A 23,497-nucleotide genomic window follows, 5' to 3' on the forward strand; every position below is an offset into this window, starting at 1 on the left:
GTATGAAATCTAATCATTGATACGATTGAATAAAATAGCGTACACGACATCAAACTGGATGTCAATAGTTTTTCATTTATATCTGCTGGGTTTCACTAAAATAAACATCAGATCCATATTTGTATAAAATTTTCCAACACACCTTAAAACCCTAGAAGGATGGAGTTTAGTTCATCTTTCAAAGTTAAGTAAATTGATTTCTTTATGTTAAGTACATATTTTTCATTCTGAGTGCCTAAATCAATTTATGTAGTTTTATATTTGTTAGAAAGAGCATGTAATATCATCTAATATCAAATTATGTATTACCTGTTTGAATTTCTAAAATAATAATTTCATATTTGTTTTTAAATTAAAGGTTATTTTAGATTTTTAATGCAATTTTTTTTTTGAAAAAAACTCTTATTAAGAGAAAGTAAATTATGTGGTGTACCAACAAGAATATAAAGATATTTTAAACTGAATATTTTAAATATGTTATATAAAATTTCAATTACATTAAAATGAAAAGAGGGTAACTATTAATGTTTTCGTGAATTAGTATTAGAAGACCAATAAAAATATGTTCCAAAAAAATATAAAAGGTCAACAGCGATAGTGGTAATACATTTATTGGTAATAGAGGGCCAATAAGATCTTTCCAAAAAATATAAAACCACCTAAGAAAATTTAAGTAGTCAAACAGAAAATATATACTTAACATAAAAAGATAATTAGACATATCTTTGAATGACATGCCTTGTCTGTCATGTAAATAAGGATCCTAGGTTTATTTTAGTGAAAAACAGCACATACAAATGAAACTTTTTTGAGATCCAGTTTGATACAGTGTGTTTTTGCTATTCCATTCAAACTTATCAGGTATTAAATTTTATTCTGAATCTCGTAGGTACATGCACTTTTTATAGTTGTAATAGACAAGTCGATATTGTACGGATTTTATGATATCCCATTTAATCTTATTGGTTATTATACTTTATATTGTTGTTATCTCGTATTAAAACTATAAACACAAATTGCATGTTCTATGAGATATGAAGGAAATACTGAAAAATAGAATGGAATATCGTAAATCAGACGACATGAAACTAATCTATTAGAACTAAAACAAATTGCATAATATTACGTGATTTGGAATAAAATATAATCACTAATATGATTCAATGGAATAATGTAAATCTGCACAACATCAAACAGTTTGTTAATAGTTTTTCATTTATATGGGCTGGTTTTCACTAAAATAAACCTAAAATCCATATTTCTCAAAAAAAAACCTCCTAAAACTCTAGAAAGACAGACGGTAACCAGTCATTCAAGATTAGACAATTAATATTTTCTTTTAAGTATATTTTTTTTTCATTTTGTTACCTAGATCATTTTGTGTAATTTATATATTTGGAAATAACCTATACTTATCATCTAATATCAGTTTATGTAGTACATGTTTGATTTGCTAAATAGCTTTGGTTATTTTCTATTCTTTTTTCGATTATTCCATTTTTCTGAATTAAGGGTTAGTTTAGATTTTATTGAAATTTTCGGAAAAGGGAATTAGTTTTTAGTACTCTTATTAAGAGAAAGTAAATTATGTGGTGTACATCCAAGAATATAATATATATTTAAACTGATTGTTTTTAGATATGTTATATAAATATTAAATTAAATTTAAAAGAAAATGGAGTAATTATTAATGTTTTTCATGAATTTATATCAGAGGAACAATAAATTTTTCCCAAAAAATATAAAACGTCAAAAGAGATATAGCTAGTCATACCAGTAATACATATATTAATAATAGAGTACTAGAATAGGATCTTGGGGGATTTTCCAAATATGACTCAAAACTTGATTTTAAATCAAATGCAAAAGTAACTAGAAACCTTGTGAAATTACAGTCAGCTCCTTGTTTCCAAACGAAAAACCAGAATTTATTTTTATGAATATAGCCCCGGAAATCTTCTGAATCTTCTGTGATATTGTACATTGTCTAGGCGATGTCCAGAGAAGTCGTCTGGTATAGTTGATAATTTATAAATTTTGTAAAAAATAATTTGATAAGTGTAAAAATTAAAATCATGTAATTATTAACAGTTTTAAGTGATATAAATTAAGATATAATAAAATTGAATTGTTTTCAACATAGATGAGTGAAAGTAGTGAATCATGATATTCTTTGGTTTAGGCTTTGACCACATATGATGTAGTATTGTATATACTCTTAAACTTAAATGTTTTTTTGAAAAGCTTAAACTTAAAATGACCACATACTCATTTTGGAAAGCTTAAATATTTTTTTGAAAAATAAATCTTTTACTTATATGTGTTTATTTTGTGTATAGGAAACACTTTTTAAGTTTAATTTGATATTATGAAGTGTTTAGTTAGTTAAATTAGTTTATGGGTTATATTTAGGGTCTAGACGACTTACAGAGAAGTTGTCTAGAGAATAATTTAAACTAGACGACTTATCTGGTGAATAATTTACACGAGACAACTTATAGGGAAGTCATCTGGTGAATAATTTAAACTAGACGACTTACAGGGAGATATTTCATACATGAAAATCTTTTAGACGACTTCAAACCGTATATAATATTTTCGCCTAAAATTGTATTATTTTCCACTCAAATTTTACTGAAATTTTTAAATTTCCGGTTAAACATTTTTTTGTCACAGTGGTTAAACATTAAATTAATATTCAATTTTTGTTAGAAAACATTAATTGTAAATTATAACAATAATCTATACTATTAAAAGAGAATCATTCTAAATAAATCTACTTATACAAGTTGTTGCACCTATTCATTAACTATTTGTTATTTATGGTCCTTCTTTAAATTTCTCTAACTATATGATACTATTAGTATGATTCATATGTATGTTAGCAGCTATATTACACGACTATATATATCAAATAAAATAATGATGATTCATATTCATCGCAAGATTTTGTCAAATAATATCATTTTAACAGTTATACTACATAACTATATATCAAATAAAATAATGATGGTACATACCATCATTATCTTTTTTTTTTACTTTTTTTTTACAAAATAAAATAATAATGATGGTACATATTCATTATCATAATGTCATGAACTTAAGCAATGACTTCTGTTCCAGCCAAATATTTATAACTTTTGGTTCTTTACTTCTTCTCCCCACATCATTAACAAAAAGCAAATAATTAATCAAAGAAGAACATAGCCTTTCAGATCTCAAAATTTAAAAAATCAACCAACCCCAACAAATACCCAAAATATAATCAAATATTGGAAAAGACCGAAAATGTTTCTCAGAATTTAATCCGAGGAACCAAAAAATATCCAAACTTTTTTTTCTGAATACATGAAATATATTTTTAAATTTAAAATTTTACTTGAAATCCAAAACTATGACCAAAAACCCGAACCCAAAACTTAAAGTAAATATGTAACACCGAAAACATATCAGATAGGGTACACGATGGGTTATTTGGGTCCTAAACGTTAGAACCCAATTAGATATTTGAATTTTTTTTGTTTGGGTTTGGGTTGATTCCTATAACTAATGTCCGGGTAGGTTTGGATTCATAATTCAAATACATGTACAATATATAATTGGTGGGTACATAGCACGTATGGAACGGTTCAGGTATTTAAGAAGCGAAAAGACCAGACCGAAATGGAGAGACATAAGATGAGTCTGGCCCAGAAGAGCTCTGGTTTGAATCGGCTTTAAGCTGCGCTCAATGTCGGATCTGGGGTTTGGTTCTGATTTGGTCTCAATTATGTTAGGGTTTATGTTGTCTGTAGCTAAGTTTTCCTTTTGTGTGCAGCATCGGTTCTTAGAATTAAAGAAAGAAGAAGAGAACACGGCATCTCCTGCGACCTCCATTTCGTTCTCTCTCATGTGCCTCTCTCTCATGGCAGATTCACTTATCTATGGCGAGTAGGCATTTAGTGAGCTGTCGCTTGAATAGTCTGTGGAAGGAGAGGTTAGACTCTGTGATACTTTCGAAAAGCGTCATTGTTTTACGCCATGATTTTCTCAGGAACAAAGGTCAGCTGGTGCTCGTATGTGTTCTCAAAGGCTTCGACGTTTACGTCAACATGGTCCTTGAGGATTTCACCGAGTAGTAAGTCTCTCTCAGTTAGGGTTTCTCCTCCTGTTCTTAGTTGGTGCCTGGTTACTGTTACTTTATTAGTTTCCATTAAAGTTCATTGATTTGCTTGTTTTAATTTTATGAGCACCTAACCCTCTTCTAAATCTTGGCAGTGTTCTTATTTATTTGAGTATCTTGTAAATCTTGGCAGTGTTCTTTTTTTGTTGGTTTAGATAAAGGAATGGATTTTGAGAGTTCCAGTGATCTGATATTGCTCTGTTTTTCTTTTATCCATGTTGGGTTTCAGACAGTATATTTTGCTGGCTTCAGATGGAAGCAAATTGCAGAGATAGTGAAAGTAAAGAGCTGAGACTGGAGACAGGGCAACTGAGTGTGGTGGGTGCAGTGAGAGTTGCGGTCAGAAGCTCTTTCATGGTGACTTGCTGATAATACTATACGCCACAAAGAAAAAGCCGTTTAGAGACAAGTAGAAATGATATGAAGTGAAATCAAATGTTATAAATCATTGTACATGATAGGGCTGGGCGTTCGGGTACCCATTCGGGTTTCGGTTTAGTCCATTCGGTTTTCGGGTTTTCGGGGTCAAAGATTTCAGCCCCATTCGGATATTTCTAAAATTTTGGTTCGGGTTCGGTTCGGATCTTTGCGGGTTCGGTTCGGGTTCGGATAACTCATTTAAAATGTTTTTAAATTTTCATAATTCATTATATACTTTAAATTTTCAAAATCTATAAGAAAGATAATATATTACATATAAATTTTCATAACATATATGTCAAAATACCTTAATTTAACATATAAATTGGTTTTCTTTGAATATTTGGATAAAAAATCAATAGATATTTAACTATTTTGGTGTTTTCAGTATACTTTAGCTATTTTAAACATTCACTTTTGACTATTTGCATATATTTTCCAAGTATTTTGGAAAACTTAAAGGTATCTTATATATTTTTAATATTTTTAATATACATTATATATAAAAACAATGTATATATTTAAGTATATAAATTTATTTCGGATACATTCGGGTACCCAAAATATTTCGGTTCGGATAGGGTTCGGTTTCGGTTCTTTAAATACCGAAATTTTGAACCCGTTCGGATATTTAATCAATTTCGGTTCAGGTTCGGTGCTACTTTTTCGGATCGGGTTCGGTTCGGTTTTTCGGGTTCGGATTTTTTGCCCAGCCCTAGTACATGAGCATAAGATCTTTTATTGAGCTGATGTAGATACAATTTGATGTTGAGAGGTTTAAGGAACCTGAGAAGAAGTGAAATCAAATGATAATTTAACTTTGTTTATGGTCAAATGCTTTTGCCTGATTGTAACAAGTCAAGATGATATCTTTTCAGTTTAAGTTAACAAATTCATTTCATTTTCATTTGCATGGTAACGATAGTTATTTGGGCTGAAAGACATTCTTTGTTTTGATTCAACTCATCAAAAATCTATACTCATACCAAGAAATTGTTTTACTACTCTACCTAATCAAAAAAACTTAGTAAAATTTAGTAAAAATCATAAAAGATCAAATATTACACAAATTCAAAAGATATCTTAAAGTTACTTGATATTATTGAATTTACTTAACACATTTGAAAATTAAATAAACATATCTTAAAAAAGTTACTTAACAAATTTACAAAAACTAATGTAGAAGACTTTCATCAATCTGGAAACTTAAAATTTTATTTTTTTTCTAGATGACTTACACGGAAGTCGTTCGTCCGACGAATTACATGGAAATTGTCCAAGATAAGCAAGATTCGACCAGAATATCATAATAAAATCATGGACGCACTACAAGAAAAAAGCTATATTGTTACGAATTCTTTCGTCACAATAGAAACAATTTCGTCACAATATCGATATTGTGACGTAATTGTAACCGTTTGTACACGGTTGCAATACAATCGTCACAATTTTTTTTGGTATCAAAAACGTAACAGTATTGTGACTTATTAAGATCGTAACAATTCCGACACAATTCGTGACGATACAAGAAGGTGACAAAACAGCCACAATTACCAACTAATAATCAAGTCACAAAACCGTCATTTTATGTGACCATTACACCGTCTCAGTTTCGTCACTCGGTCTGACGAATGATTAGTCTCCAATAGTCACAATTGAGGACTAATAGGTCGTCACTAAACAGTCTAAATTTACTACTAACTGGCAGTCTCAAATATGTTATTTATTATCACTGAATGTTCATCCTAATTTTCTTTTAATTATATATTTATATTTTGTCTCCGATTCGTCACAGTTCTTCACTAAACGACCATCACAAATCGGTGTTAATCAGCTACTAATTTAGATGTAAAATTTGTAGTGATTACTTTTATTAAATTAGTCACGATTTTTATATTTTTAATCTTTTAAATGACTGTTGTTAGCTATATTACAATGTGCTTTTGATATTTATTTTATCAAAAAAAAATTGAGAAAGCAAAAAATTATTAAAAATAAAAATTCCATAACATGAAATACTCATAATATATTTTAATTTCAACAACAATGAAAACTGAAAATAAATCCTAGTAATTATCATAAATAAAAGAACTAGAAACCAAAAAGAAAAACACCAAAAAAACCAAAACCAGAAATAGCACCATAAACCAAACTAATTTGTGTTGAAGCAGATCAGCTTCAAGCTGCCGTCGAAGACTCTAAAGGCACAGCTCTTTGGAGTGATCCAAGTCAAAATATACGACCTTGTTTTGATGTTCCTTACAATCTACAAAAGTCACATTTTACAACTTAGATATTATAGTCACATATAAAAGCAATAAAAACAATGTTCAGAACTAAGAAACTATACTACCATGTAAACACACAGATTTAAGCGCAAACAAATTAAAAGTAACACAAAAGTTTGAGATCTTACCTTAGAATAGATTTCATTTTCCTCATTATGGGTGAGATTTTCTTTCGTCAAATCCTCTCCATTAGAAGATTCAATTTCTGACAAGCGTTCTTGAACATATTCATCACATTTCTCTGCAATTATTCGGACTCTCAACATCATAAATTATTAAAAGTGCTTCTCATTATTCTCAAGCGGTGCACTCAGTATACATATCTTAGTCCTACCTAAATGACAAGAATATAAAACAATCAACTTCTCTTTTAATAATTAATAGTTATCGAAATTGTTTCAGAAGTGGTCTATTATAGTTATCTAACGGCACAATTCTAAAGAACCTTAATTAATTAGATCCAAAGATTATAAAGTTAATTAAGAAATTGGTGAAGCACAAGAATCAAAGCAACCATTGATAAAGACTCAGCAATCTTTCAACCTATTCGATTTTGATGATATATTGCATACATGTAAACGATAAATAACAAGGATTAACGGTGACATAATACAAACCTTGGAACACCACTAGATTCGGCTAGAGAAAAAGTTTCAAGAGAAAAGAGAAAGTACTTTAGGGTTATAATTTTGACAGTGAATTGTGAAGCTGTTTATATATTGAGAAAAACATTAGGGTTTTTGACGGCTTAATGATATTTAATCACTAAAAAAGCCTTAATATTTAAGGTTTTTTTGGCAAAATTTATAGCGGTGTATCTTTAGAGTTTCAGAATCCCGCCTTTAATGACCAAAGTTCCAAAGTAAAATTTTCGTATGTAGTTTTCTAATAAAATAAGTACTACTGTATTAAAAAAAGAACAAAACGTTCACCTTTTAAGATGAACCTTTAAATTCACATATTTTTCCATGACTAATCAAAGTACCACATAGATAATTAAATAAAAAATATTAAATTTATTTTAAAATAACTAAAAAAATAACACCAATTTTAACAATATTGACGCCACCAACTAAACCGTAAATTTTAAATTCTAAACCATAAACCTTAAACTCAAACTCTATACCTTAAATTCAAATTGAAGACCCTAAACCCAAACCTTAAATCTTAAATCCAAACATTTTATCCTAAATCCAAATTTTAAATCCTAAACCCAAATTGTAAACCCTAAACCCAAATTTTATAGTGTCAAGCTTTAGGGTTTGTGTTTATGATTTACGGTATGGGTTTAGGGTCTATACTTTAGGTTTAGGGTTTACGATTAGGTTTAGGATCTAGTATTTGAGTTTAGGATATAGAATTTGGATTTAAGATTTACGGTTTAGGTTTAGGGTCTACGATTTGGGTTCAAGGTATAGGTTTGGGTATTTAGAGTTTAGAATTTGGGTTTAGAATTTGGATTTATGGTATAGGGTTTAGGTTTAGGATATAAGGTTTATACTTTATAATATAAAATTTACGGTTTAGTTGGCGGCGTCAGTATCGTTAAAATTAGCGTTATTCTTTTTTTTATCAATTTAAAAATAAATTTAATAGAGGTGAATTTAAAAGTGGGTGAACCCAAATTTTGTCTTTGAAAAGTATTAAATTTTTCGTACGTAATTTTCTAATAAACTAATCAGAGTCTTTATCACTTAGTTCGATATCATGATTTCCATCTTCGGCCTCTGATCTAAGTTCTACTTCCTTTTCCATATACTCAAAATCTTCTGCTTGACCATGTACATGTGTTAGTGTCTCAACGTGCGCTGGATCAACGTTTTCATATTGCATTGCAGCAAAGTCTAAATTTTTGTTGACCATGTACATGTGTTAGTGTTTCAACGTGCACTGGATCAACATTTTCTTATTTCTATCGTTATTGTAATTGGATTCTTTCTGATATGTTTTTAATGGTCGTATGTTTTCTATATATTATGATTTTTTCTGATATCATGATTTTAATTAATAATATAAACAGGAAATAGTAAAGTATATTCTATATCAGATAAGGAATATAGTTCTTAAAGATTGTTATATACGTAACATTAGCATATGTTTGTAAAAGAATTTTTCCTTTTTAAATGGTTTTTGTTATTATGTAAATATTTGTTATAAACTAAACTTGTAACCAATCATGTAATGCTTGCAACGATAAATTGTTTTATTTGGTGTTAATTAGCAACTAAATTTGAGTCACAGTTAAGTTACAAACAGAGACTCATATTTCTGTCGCAGTTTCGTATCCACTTTGTGACGCTACATATAGTCACCATTCTGTCACGACTGTTACGTTTAATACTATAGTAACAATTACGTATTTAGTTGTGACGAAACCTTGCAACGACTTATATCGTCACAATATTGTGACAAAATAACTACAGAATTAAGACGAAGAAACATAGTCACAACAACGTATTAAAATCGTAACTAAATTGTGACGAAAACAGGTGGTCTCAAGATGTAGTCACAATATCTCATTTTTCTTGTAGTGACGACTTTCATGTAAGTCGTGTAAATCGTCTAGAAAAAAAATAAAATTTTAAGTTTTATTTTTCATTTGCAAAACTAACCGAAGACGACTTACATGGAAATCATCTAGATATAACAAAATATTGATTTTTTAAATTTTCTACTCGATGAATTATGTGTAAGTCGTCCAGAAAAAGTCAAATTGTTGACACAATCCGGTCAAATGCAAAACTAACTCGTTTACCGTAGATGACTTACATGGAAATCATCTCGAGACTTTTTTTAACAAACAAAGATGGACGACTTCCATGTAAGTCATCTATAAAAATACATTTAAAAGTCAGTTGAAAAACTAACTTTTGCATTGATCAGAAGACTTCCATGTAAGTCGTCTACATCCAGAAGACTTACCCAAAAGTCGTCTTGGCGAACAAATCAGAAAAAAAAAACTGATTTCATAGTTTCAAGCAGTGAAAATAACTTATTTAGTACACATAAGTCTTCTCCAAACACCCAGAATCTCAAACAAAAGTGACCTACCAAGAATCGTAAGCTTCAACGCCTCATTAAACCATAAAAATTGAGAATCAAAATCTTGAGTTTGTTTGGATGAATATGGAGAGAAAGTGAAAGAGATGTTGTTTTTAGTTCATAAGAATTGGGAAAGAATGAGTGTAAATCGATTTGAGGTGCATTAAGATAAAATTGTTTGTTTATGGTGGTTGGTGTATTGATGACAATGACAATCTTGTAAATACTTGAAGATGATGAGGTTGAGAGAGTTAAAATGCCATTTTCGAAAAACGAAACTAATGATATTTTCTTGAATAATGTGAACTTGTAGGGTGAATAGAGCAAAAGAAAAATCCAAAAGAGGTTAGTTTTAGGGTTGACTTTGAGTTTTGAGTTGAATTTGCAAATAGCCTTAGGATCTTTCCAACAAATATAAAACTACATAGAACAATTTAAGTAGTCAAACAGAAAATATATATTTAAACTAAACAGATAAATAGTCTTTCTTTGTATGACATGTCTTGTATGTCTTTGTAGGGTTTTATGCGGCTATGATAGTTTTTATATAAAAGTGGATCTTAGTTTTATTTTTCCGTAAAAGCAGCACTTACAATTGAATTTTTTTTTGAAATCTAGTTTGATGGAGTGTGGATTTACGCTATTTCATTCCTACTTCTCAGTTAATAGATTTTATTCTGAATCTCTTAGGTACGTGAAATTTTTATAGTTGTAATAGATAAGTTTGATGTTGTGTGGATTTACAATATTCAATTTAATATTATGAGTGATTATATTTTATCATGGGTTTCTCTAGTATTGCAAATATAAAACAAATTGCATGTTCCTATGAGATAAGAACTAAATAAAATCTACCTACTAAAAAATTAGAATGGAATAGCGTAAATCCACAAGAAATAAAACTGATACTCCCTCCGTTTCTTAAAGAGTGTCGTTGTGACATTTTTGACACATATTAAGAAAGTTGTTGAAATATATGTAAATTGTATTTAATTATACCTCTTTGACCAATAGTATTTTAGATAAATAAAATTATTTATAAAATCAATGCAGTTTGCAATTAATTTTCAGCTGAAAGTTAGTATAGTTTACATTGGAATTGTAAAGTGACACTCTTTGTGTAACAAGAAAATGAGCTTAGAGTGACATTTATTATGAAACAGAGGGAGTATATTAGAACTATAAGAACAAATTAGTCCCAAATATAGAATTGCTAAGTTTCTAGAAATATTCATCATAAGACTGTGCTTATTTTTTGTGTTCTAGAGTAGCTAACTAGAATTCTGATCTTAGGTTATGAAGGATTAGCCCCAAATATAGAATTGCTAAGTTTCTAGAGATATTCATCATAGGATTGTGCTTATTGCTTGTGTTCTAGAATCTATCTTATTAAAACAGAAACATTCTATTGGACCTAACATTTATTTTGTAAGTTTTTAAATTAAATACACCTTTATACTTTATAGTTAAACTTACATTAAATCATTAATGTTTCTTTCTTTATACTACTATCTATGTTTCCAAACAATATATTTATTTCTTTATACTACTATCAATGTTTCCAAACAATATATTTTTTATATTACTATCAATGTTTCCAAACAATACAATAATTAATCTTAGTTATGTTATATCTATCATTTTCTTTTTAAAATTTTGTAGAAACATCATAATTTCATAAATTGTAAAATAATGAACTTTAAAACTTGGAGTATAAGATTACAAATTATGAAATTATTACAATTTAAATCAAATTAGATTACATATCGGTCATCCAACAGTTCAATCGGTTAATCTCGGGGTTTAGTAATTTTTTTAATATGAATATTTTAAAAACCTAAATTGAATTGTCAGATCTCCGAATTAACCGGTATAATCACAATCGAGTTGAATTTAAAAATGCTGATTTAAATGCAAAAATATTTTAAATACACACTTTTAAAAATTACCAAAATATTTGTTAAGTTATTAATGAAATTTTTCATCGTAAAATATTCCGCGCTTCCAAAGCGCGGGTCAAGATCTAGTAACTAACTAAAACCCTGATCACTAATACGATGGAATGGAATAGCGTAAATCCAAAAGGAAATAAACTGGATGTCAATAGTTTTTCATATATATGTTTTGGCTTTCTATGAAATAAACCTAATTAGATCTATATTTTCATAAAAGAATTCCAGCACCCCTTTAAACCTTAGACGGAAAACGCGTCATAAAAGATAAGAAAATTAATTTCTCTATGTTAAGTATGTGTTTTTCATTTTGACTACCTAGATTGTTCTGGGTAGTTTTATATTTGTTGGAAAGACTCCATACTGATCATTTAATATCAGTATATATACTACATCCATAAGGAAGGACAATTTTCTCCTTTAATATAAGTCATAGTGTGATACACATTATCTATAATGTAATGACATCTCCAATGGTACACTATAATTTTCTTTATATTCCACTGTAAAAAAGATTACATCTATTATAAAGTTGAATTTGCTCCAATTGTTAGTCTATGATAGGGTTACTATATAATATAGTGCAATATAGAGGAATGTTATCATTTTAATCTATGTTTGAGTACAAAACCAATATTCTTCTATATTTTACTCTATTATAGAGTAAACCATTGGAGCAAATTTAAATCTATAATATAAAATATATAAAAATTTATAGAATACTATTGGAGATGGTCTAAGGTTGGAATATGTAAAACCATTTTTGGATGTTCTATTATATAGCATGTGGAGTATAATATTTTTTTTATCCTAGCTTATATATGAAAATTCTTGCAGCACTGTAATTAGAGGATGAGGTGGAGAAAGAGACTGGAAACTTGATCGTGTTCTTTTTGGTTCTAAGATTCATAAATTTCAAACCCTAAATTTTAATGAAGATAACAAAAGGTAGGTAGAAGAGAACAACAAAGAAGAAAATCACTACAAGAAAATATTAAAAAACATTAGTCAATAATTTAACCTCTTCATATTGATCAAAATTTATTTTAAACAATGTTTTAGTTCAGAAACGATGATCTGCTTTCAATTTCCCGTGTATATTTGATGAAAATACTCAGAGTTGGGTGTAAAAAAAAAGGAAATACCCACAATCATAATTATTTATATAAATTTTCAATGAAAAGAGAGTAACTATTAATGTTTTTAATGAATAGATATTAGAGGACCAATAAAACATTTTCTAAAAATATAAAAAATGTCAAAAGCGATATATCTAATCAAACCGGTAATACATATATTGATAATAGAGGACAAGAATAGGATCATTCCAACAAATATAAAACTACCTAAAACAATTAAACTAGTCAAACAGAAAATTTATACTTAACATAAAAGATTAATAGTCTTATCTTTGAATGACATGTGTCATCTGTTCTTATAGGGTTTTAAGGGGCTGTGGTATTTCTTATATAAATATGGAGCTTAGGTTTATTTTAGTTAAAAAGCAGCACATACAAGTGAAAAGCTTTTGAGATCTAGTTTTATGTATTGTGTTTTTTCTATTCCATCAAACTTATCAGAGATTAGATTTTATTATGAATCTCGTAGGTACATATGCTTTTTATAGTTGTAATAGATAAGTTTGATGTTTTTGGGTTTTACACAATTCTATTTAATTTTATTGGTGATTATATTTTATAATGTTATACTCTCATATTGGAACTAAAAAACAAATTGCTTGTTCCTATGATATTAGAACAGAATAAAATCTGATCACTTAAAAGATTGAATGGAATAGCATAAATCCACACGATATCAAACTGATCGATTAGAAATATAAAAACAAATTGCACATTACTACATGATTCAGTATGAAATCTAATCATTGATAAGATTGAATAGAATAGCATATATTCACAAGACATCGAACTGGATGTCAATCGTTTTTCATTTATATGTGCTGGTTTACTAAAATAAACATAAGATCCATATTTGTATAAACTTTACTAACACCCCTTAAAATCTTAGAAGGACGGACATAAGGCGTCATTCAAAGTTAAGACAATTAATTTCTTTATGTTTTTAATTTCTTTATGTTAAGACTTATTTTTTATTTTGACTACCTAAATTTTTTGGGGTAGTTTATATCTGTTACAAAAAGCATATATGAACATCTAATATCAGTTTATGTATTACCTATTTGACTCAATAAGTATTTTGGTGTTGATTATTCCAATTTTTTTTTAAATTAAAGGTTAGTATATATTTTAATGCAATTAAAAAAATATATAATTAAATACTCTTACTAAGAGAATGTTAATTATGTGGTGTACCAACAAGAATATAAAATGTATTTTAAACTGAAGGTTTTTATATAATTTATATAAATTCTAAATTACATTTAAAATGAAAAAGTAATTATTAATATTTTTCATGAATTGATATTAGATGACAAATAAAAAAAATTCCAAAAATGTAAAAAAAAAGTCAAGAGCGATATAGCTAGTCAATCGGTAATACATTTATTGATAATAGAGGACCAGAATAGGATCATATCAAAAATTATAAAACTACCTAAAACAATTTAAGTAGTCAACAGAAAATATATACTTAACATAAAGAGATCAATAGTCCTATCTTTGAATGACATGTCTCATCTGTTCTTATAGGGTTTTAAGGGGCTGAGGTAATTCTTATATAAATATGGAGCTTAGATTTTTTTTAGTTAAAAAGCAGCACATGGAAGTGAAAAACGTTTGAGATCTAGTTTTATGTATTGTGTTTTTTTCCTATTCCGTCAAACCTATCAGGTATTATATTTTATTATGAATCTCATAGGTACATATGCTTTTTATAGTTTTAATTGATAAGTTTAATGTTTTGGGGGTTTACAATATTCTATTTAATTTTATTGGTGATTATATTTTATTCTGTTATACTCTCATATTGGAACTAAAAAAACAAATTGCTTGTTCTTATGAGATTAGAACATAATAAAATCTAATCACTAAAAAGATTGAATGGAATAGCAAAAATCCAAACAATATTAAACTGATCAATTAGAAATATAAAAACAAATTGCACATAACTACGTGATTCAGTATGAAATCTAATCATTGATACGATTGAATAGAATAGCGTATATCCACATGACATAAAACTTGATGTCAATCGTTTTTCATTTATTGTGCAGGTTTTCACTAAAATAAACATAAGATCCATATTTGTATAAAAATTTCCAACACCCCTTAGAACCTTAGAAGGATGGACGATAAGGTGTCATTCAAAGATAAGACAATTAATTTCTTTATGTTAAGTCTTATTTTTTATCTTGAGTACTTAAATTGTTTTGGGTAGTTTTTATATGTTACAAAGAGCATATACAAACATCTAATATCATTTTATGTATTACCTGTTTTGGTGTTGATTATTCCAATTTTTTAAAATTAAAGGTTAGTTTAGATTTTTATGCAATTTTTAAAAAATTATAATTAAATACTCTTACTAAGAGAAAGTAAATTATGTGGTGTACCAACAAGAATATAAAATGAATTTTAAACTGAAAGTTTTTAACTATGTTATATAAATTTTCAATTACATTTAAAATGAAAAAAGGTAACTATTAATATTTTTCATGAATTGATATTAGAGGATAAATAAAAAAAATTCCAAAAAATATTAAAAAAAGGTCAAGAGAGATATCACTGGTCAACCGGTAATACATTTAATGATAATAGAGGACCAGAACGATGCCAAAAAAAAGAGGACCAGAATAGGATCATTTCAACAAATATAAAATTACTCTAACAATTTATGTAGTCAAACAGAAAATATATAGGGCCTGTTTGTTTCTCCATCTGGATGAGCCATTTGGATGAAAATGAGAGTTTTATTTGTTTAGACACTAAAAATACAATTCATTCAGATGGATCATTCGGATGACTTTTGAAAATCTAAGCTTAATTTTAAGGAAAAATGATTGCCGGCTACTTGAAGTATTGGCCATCACATGGCTAACCATGCAAAGTATACTAATGTATACTTAGCTACACGAAGTATATGTTATGCATGACAACATCCCTCAACTTAATGATGTTATGTAGCTAACATCACAAATTTAATTTTATTCATCGAAAAACTAATGTAGATCCGTTCAAATATCTCGTTTCATTAATAAAAATATGACCAATCCGACAATAATTTAACTAAAATTAGATTTTAACCCAATGTATTAAAAGCGTAAGAATTTTTTTATACATATCCAACATACAAAATCAATATGTTTTGACGTTTTTGATATGTAGTGTTTTAACATTTTTATTTTTAGTGTATTTGAAAACTATATATTTATATTATTTTAATTATATTAGATATGAAATTAATATAAGATATTGTGCAATTTTGTTTTCTAATTATCTTAATATTTTTTATGCAATTTTCATAATTTCTGTAATTTGTTTGATGAATTGTATGATATATACTTATTTGATAAATTTTAATTACAAAACTTATTTGACGTCAATTCATTGACCTCTAACATTTTATTTGTTTAAAACTTATCTGATGTCATTTAAACTAAAAATAATCTCTCGTGTATAATTATAATTATTGAATTATAAAAATAAAATAATATAAGAATATAATATGGTTTAGTAAGTTAAATGAATACAATTTTTTTTATGAAAATATAAATAAAATAATTCATTAATTTAAGTAATTTAATTATTTTTATATTAAACAAATAAGATATTAGAGTTAGTAAATCGAGATCAAATAATTTTTATAATAAAAAATAGATCAAATATATAAATATATATATATATATATCACACAATTAATCAAATGAATACATATGTTTTATTACAATTTAACAACAAAACAGACTAAACTAATTAAAAACAAAATTAAATAATATCTTATATAACTTTCATATTTAATATAAATAAAATGATATAATTGTATAGTTTTCAAATACACTTAAATAAAAATGTCAAAACACTACTTATCAAAATTTTATAAAACATATTTATTTTACAAATTAGATTTTGTTAAAAATATTTTAACGCTTTTAAAATGCGGATTTAAATCTAAATTTTGTTAAATTACCGTCAATCACACCATATTCTAATTGATGAAACAATAGATTTAAACGGGTTCTGACATCTATTTAAATTTTTGAATTAATGAAACTAAACTCGTGATGTTAATTACATAACATCATTAAGTTGAGGGATGTAGTCATGCATAACATATACTTCGTGTAGCTAGGTATACATTTGTATACTCTGCATGGTTAGCCATGTGATGGCTAATACTTCGTGTAGCCGGCAATCATTTTTCCTAATTTTAAAGTCCATTCAAATGAACCAATTTGGATCATTTGAATGGAGATGGTTCATTCAAAATGGTATAATGTCTATTATGCCCCTAATATAATTCACAAATTATTAACCTAAACATAACATCATTTTGTCCCACGTAAAAATTGACAAAAGCACAAAAACATTTTTTTCCGTCAAAACCGAAAAATTCATTTTCCGCCAAAACTGAAAAATCTCGTTTTCTCGCAAAAACGTGTTTTCCACCAAAAAATCATTTTCCCGCAAAAATGTGTTTTCCCGCCTGAACCGAAAAATCTCGTTTCCCCGCCAAAACCGCAAAAACTCGTTTTCCCACCAAAACCACAAAATCTTGTTTTCCCGCAAAAACCGAAATATCTCGTTTTCCCGCAAAAATTGCAAAAACGCGATTTCTCGCCAAAACCGCAAAACACGTTTTTCTGCCAAAACCACAAAAATGTTGTTTTCCGCCAAAACCGTAAAAATACGTTTTCCCGCCAAAACCGCAAAAACATGTTTTCCGCCAAAACCGCAAAACACGATTTCCCGCCAAAACCGCAAAATGTGGTTTTCCGCAAAAACGCGTTTTCCCGCCAAAACTGCAAAATGTTGTTTTCCGCAAAATCGCAAAAATGTGGTTTTCCGCAAAAACGCGATTTCCCGCCAAAACCGCAAAAACACATTTTCCCGCCAAAATCGTGAAAAATGCATTTTCCGCCAAAACCGCAAAACGCGATTTCCCGCCAAAACCGCATAAACGCGGTTTCCCACCAAAACAGCAAAAAACATGGTTTCCCGCCAAAACCGCAAAAACACGGTTTCCCGCCAAAACCGTAAAAACGTGTTTTCCCGCCAAAACCGCAAAACACACATTTTCCCACCAAAACCGCAAAATGCGGTTTTCCGCCAAAACCACAAAATTACGGTTTTTCGCAAAAAACGTGATTTCCCGCCAAAACAACAAAAATGTGGTTTCCCACCAAAACAACAAAAATGCGGTTTCTGGTCAAAACCCAAAACCGCAAACCACGGTCGCCAAAATGCTAATTTAAAATAATTCTGTTCTAAATATAATAGATTAAATAATGAAATTAATATAGTTGAAATTAATATCAAATTATAGGGTTAAATCAAAAAGGATATTTTAGTAATTTGTTTAGATAATTCATCTAAATGAATCATTTGGATGGACAAACAAACGTAAGATCCATTTAAATGATTCATTTAGATGAATCACTTGGATGAACAAACAAACATCTAATAAAATCTGAATGGATCATGTGAATAGACTATACAAATGGATCATTTGAATGGAGATAAACAGATGGAGAAACAAACAGCCACATACTTAACATAAAGAGATCAATAGTCTTATCTTTGAATGACATGTCTCATCTGTTCTTATAGGGTTTTAAGGGGCTGTGGTATTTCTTATATAAATATGGAGCTTAGGTTTATTTTAGTTAAAAACCAGCACATGCAAGTGAAAAACTTTTGAGATCTTGTTTTATGTATTGTGTTTTTCCTATTCCATCAAAATTATCAGGGATTAAATTTTATTATGAATCTCGTAGGTACATATGCTTTTTTATAGTTGTAATATATAAGTTTGATGTTTTGGGGGTTTATAATATTCTATTTAATTTTATTGGTGATTATATTTTATTCTGTTATACTCTCATATTGGAACTAAAAAAGTAATTGCTTGTTCTTATGAGATTAGAACAGAATAAAATCTAATCACTAAAAAGATTGAATGGAATAGCATAAATCCAAACGATATCAAACTGATCGATTATAAATATAAAAACAAAATGCACACTACTACGTGATTCAGTATGAAAGCTCATCATTGATAAGATTGAATAGAATAGCATATCCACAAGACATCGAACTGGATGTCAATCGTTTTTCATTTATATGTGCTGGTTTTCACTAAAATAAACATAAGATCCATATTTGTATAAAATTTTCCAACACCCCTTAAAATCTTAGAAGGACGGACGAGAAGGCGTCATTAAAAGTTAAGAAAATTAATTTCTTTTTGTTTTTAATTTCTTTATGTTAAGTCTTATTTTTCGTTTTGACTACCTAAATTGTTTTGAGTAGTTTATATCTATTACAAAGAGCATATACGAACATCTAATATCAGTTTATGTATTACCTATTTGACTCGATAATTATTTTTTGTTTTGATTATTCCAAATTTGTCTTTAAATTAAAGGTTAGTTTAGATTTTAAAGAAATTTCAAAAAATATAAATAAATACTCTTACTAAAAGAAAGTAATTTATGTGGTGTACCAACAAGGATATAAAATGTATTTTAAATTGAAGGTTTTTAAATATGTTATATAAATTTTCAATTACATTTAAAATGAAAACAAAGTAACTATTAATCTTTTTCATGAATTGATATTAGAGGACAAATAGAAAATATTTTCCAAAAAAATATATAAAAAGTTTAAGAGTGATATAGCCAGGGGCGAAGCCAGAAAGAAGATTGAGGGTGCACATGCACCCATAAGTTTATTGAAAAGTCAGTGTATTTCTTCACTAATTTTTATATGTGTCAACTAAAATTTGTAATTTTATACACTAGTGCACCCAGTAATAATCACTGCTGGATTCGCTCCTGGATATAGCTAGTCAACTGGTAGTACACATATTGATAATAGAGGACCAGAATAGGATCATTCAGAAAATATAAAACTACCTAAAACTACAGAATGACATGCATCGTCTTTCCTTATATGGTTTAAAGGCGTTGTGGTATTTTTATATAAATATGGAGCTTAGGTTATTTTAGTGAAAAAGCAGCGCATACAAATGAGACAAAATTGAGACCCAACTTGATATAGTGTGTTTATTGCTATTTATTCAAAGTTATCAGGGCTATATTTTATTCTGAATCTCGTAGGTACTTGCGTTTTTTTATAGTTATAATAGATAAGTTTGATGTTTTAGGGTTTAATGATATTTCGTTTAAGTGTATTGATGTTATATTTTATTCTGTTATACTCTCGTTTTTGAACAAAATAAAAAATTACATGTTCTTATGAGATTAGAAAACAGAATAAAATCTAATCGCTGAAATGATTGAATGGAATAGCGTAAAGCCACATGACATCAAACAGATATATTATAACTATAAAAAAATTACACATTACTACGTGATTTGGTATGAAATCTAATCATTGATATAATTGGATAAAATTGCGTACACGACATCAAACAGGATGCCAATAGTTATTTATTTATAGTGCTGGTTTTCACTAAAATAAACATAAGTCCATATTTGTATAAAATTTTCCAACACACCATAAAAACCTAGAAGGATGGACTATAACGCATCATTAAAAGATAACTAAGTTGATTTCTTTATGTTAAGCACATATTTTTCATTCTGACTGCCTAAAACGATTTGTGTAGTTTTGTGTTTGTTAGAAAGAGCATGTAAGATCATCTAATATCAAATAATGTATTACCTGTTTGACTTTATAAATAGTCATTTCATATTTGTTTTTAAATCAAAGGTTATTTTAGGCTTTTAATGCAATTTTAAAAAAATACTCTTACTAAGAGAAAGTAGATTATGTGGTGTACTAACAAGAATATAAGCCCTGTTCTTTTTCTTGACGCGGTGCGGCAGCGTCAAGCGTATCAAAATAATGCCTAATTAAGTTTCTTGAGGCTTAAGGACGTGGAGAATAAATTGCAGCGACATCTGTGTTTGATTACGAAGGCAATTCCGATGAACGCAGGCAAACCCGATAAACGCTGATTTTCTCTGCGTCAATAATATCACCGGCGACACTCCGCAAAATAACCGCAGCCACACAAATAAGAAAAGGCGATGGTGTTAACTATAATATTTTCTTCCTGTTTTTAAGCCGCTGACGCTGCCGCACCGCGTCAAGAAAAAGAACAGGCCTATAATAGATATTTTAAACTAAAGATTTTAAATCTGTTATATAAAGTTTCAATTACATTGAAGATGAGAAGGGGGTAACTATTAATGTTTTTCATGAATTAGTATTAGAAAACCAATAAAAACATGTTCCAAAAAAATATAAAAGGTCAACAGCGATATAGCTAATCAAACCGGTTATACATATTTTGGTAGTAGAGGGCCAAAATAGGATATTTCCAACAAATATAGAACTGCCTAAAAAGATTGAAGTAGTCAAACAGAAAATATATACTTAACATAAAGAGATCAATAGACTTATCTTTGAATGACATGCCTTGTCTGTCCTTATTAGGTTTAAAGGGGCTGTGGTAGTTTTTATATAAATACGGATCATAGGTTTATTTTAGTGAAAAAACAGCACATACAAATCATTTTTTTTTAGATCCAGATTGATATAGTGTTTTTTCCTATTCCATTCAAACTTATCAGGGATTAAGTTTTATTCTGATTCTCGTAGGTACATTCTATTAGAACTAAAAACAAATTGCACATTATTACGTGATTCAGAATAAAATATAATCACTAATATGATTCAATGGAATAATGTAAATCCACACAACATCAAACAGTATGTCAATAGTTTTTCATTTATATGTGCTGGTTTTCACTAAAAAAATGTAAGATCCATATTTGTCAAAAACAACACCCCTTAAAAACCTAGAAGAACAGGCAAAAACACGTCATTCAAAGATTAGGCAATTAATATTTTTTATTTCAAGTATATATATTTTCATTTTGCTACCTAGATTATTTTGTGTAGTTTATATTTGTTGGAAAGAACCTATACTTATCATCTAATATCAGTTTATGTAGAACATGTTTGACTTGCTAAATAGTTTTGGTTATTTTATATTCTTTTTCGATCATTCCATTTATTTAAATTAAGGGTTAGGTTAGATTTTATTAAAATTTTCGGGAAAAAATTAATGTTTAACACTCTTATTAAGAGAAAGTAAATTATGTGGTGTATAACCAAGAATATAAAAATATATATTAAACTGATTGTTTATAGATATGTTATATAAATTTTAAATTACATTTAAATAAAAAGGGAGTAATTATTCAATTTTTCATGAATTTATATTAGAGGAACAATAAAAACATTTTCCAAAAATAAATATAAAAGGTCAAAGCGATATACCTAGTCAATCCGGTAATACATATATTGATAATAGAGGATTAGAATAGGATCTTTCCAACAAATATAAAACTACCTAAAACAATTTAAGTAGTCAAACAGAAAATAGATATTTAACATAAACAGATAAATAGTCTTATCTTTGTATGACATGTCTTGTATGTTCTTATAGGGTTTAAAGGGGCTATGGATTTTCTATATAAATATGAATCTTAGGTTTATTTTGTGAAAAAGCAGCACTTACAATTGAATAAATTTTGAAATCTAGTTTGATGTAGTGTTGATTTACGCTATTTCATTCACACTTATCAATGAATAGGTTGTATTCCGGATCTCGTAGGTGCGTGAAATTTTTATAGTTTTAATAGATAAGTTTGATGTTGTGTGGATTTAAGATATTCAATTTAATCTTATTGGTGATTATATTTTATTATGGATTTCTCACGTATTGCAAATATAAACAAATTGCATGTTCCTATGAGATAAGAACTAAATAAAATCGACACCAAACTGATCTATTAGAACTATAAAAACAAATTGAAAATGTTTACCTGATTCGGTATAAAATCAAATTACTGATACGATTGAATGGAATAGCGTAACTCCACAAGACATGTCAGTAGTTTTTCATTTATATTTGCTGGTTTTCACTAAAATAAACCTTGGATCCATATTTTTATCAAAAATTCCAACACCTCTTAAAACCCTACAAGGACAAACGATAACGCATCAAACAAAGATAAGAAAATTAATTTCTTTATTTTAAATATGTATTTTTAATTTTATTAACTAGATCGTTTGGGTAGTTTTATATTTTTGGAAAGAGCCTATACTGATCATCTAATATCAGTTTATGTAGTACCTGTTTGATTTGCTAAATAGTTTTTGTTGTTTTGTGTTCTTTGTCGATCACTCTAAATTTATTTTGAAAGTAAGGGTTAGTTGTTTAGATACTAATGCAATTTTCAAAAACAAAAAAAATTAATACTCTTACTGAAGAAAGTAAAGTATGTGGTGTACAACCAAGAATATAATATATATTTCTAACTGAAGGTTTTTAAATATGTTATAAATTTTTCAATTACATTTAAAATGAAAACAAAGTATCTATTAATGTTTTTCATGAATTTATATTAGACGAACAATAAAAATGAAAAAAACAAAATGGTTAAAAGCAATATA

The 23,497-nt window shown here is 28.1% G+C and overlaps 2 long non-coding RNA genes across 3 annotated transcripts; one reads left to right on the forward strand and one right to left on the reverse strand.

Annotated features, from left to right (window-relative positions):
- Nucleotides 1-3,599: 3,599 nt before the first annotated feature.
- Nucleotides 3,600-5,273, forward strand: LOC130495471 (uncharacterized). Of its 2 annotated transcripts, none has more exons than XR_008934743.1 (3): nt 3,600-3,747; nt 3,821-4,120; nt 4,395-5,272. It is a non-coding gene; the product is annotated as an uncharacterized LOC130495471 (long non-coding RNA). The 2 variants fall into 2 exon arrangements; XR_008934744.1 differs by having other exon boundaries at nt 3,631-3,735; nt 4,395-5,273.
- A 1,295-nt stretch (nt 5,274-6,568) lies between these two features.
- On the reverse strand, nt 6,569-7,616 carry LOC108838666 (uncharacterized). Its single transcript, XR_001947556.2, has 3 exons — nt 7,491-7,616; nt 7,002-7,114; nt 6,569-6,851 (listed from the first exon to the last, which is right to left on the reverse strand). It is a non-coding gene; the product is annotated as an uncharacterized LOC108838666 (long non-coding RNA).
- Between the last annotated feature and the right edge of the window lie 15,881 nt (nt 7,617-23,497).

The sequence above is a fragment of the Raphanus sativus genome, chromosome 6 (genome assembly GCF_000801105.2).
Source record: "Raphanus sativus cultivar WK10039 chromosome 6, ASM80110v3, whole genome shotgun sequence".
In the NCBI taxonomy this organism is placed as follows: domain Eukaryota; kingdom Viridiplantae; phylum Streptophyta; class Magnoliopsida; order Brassicales; family Brassicaceae; genus Raphanus; species Raphanus sativus.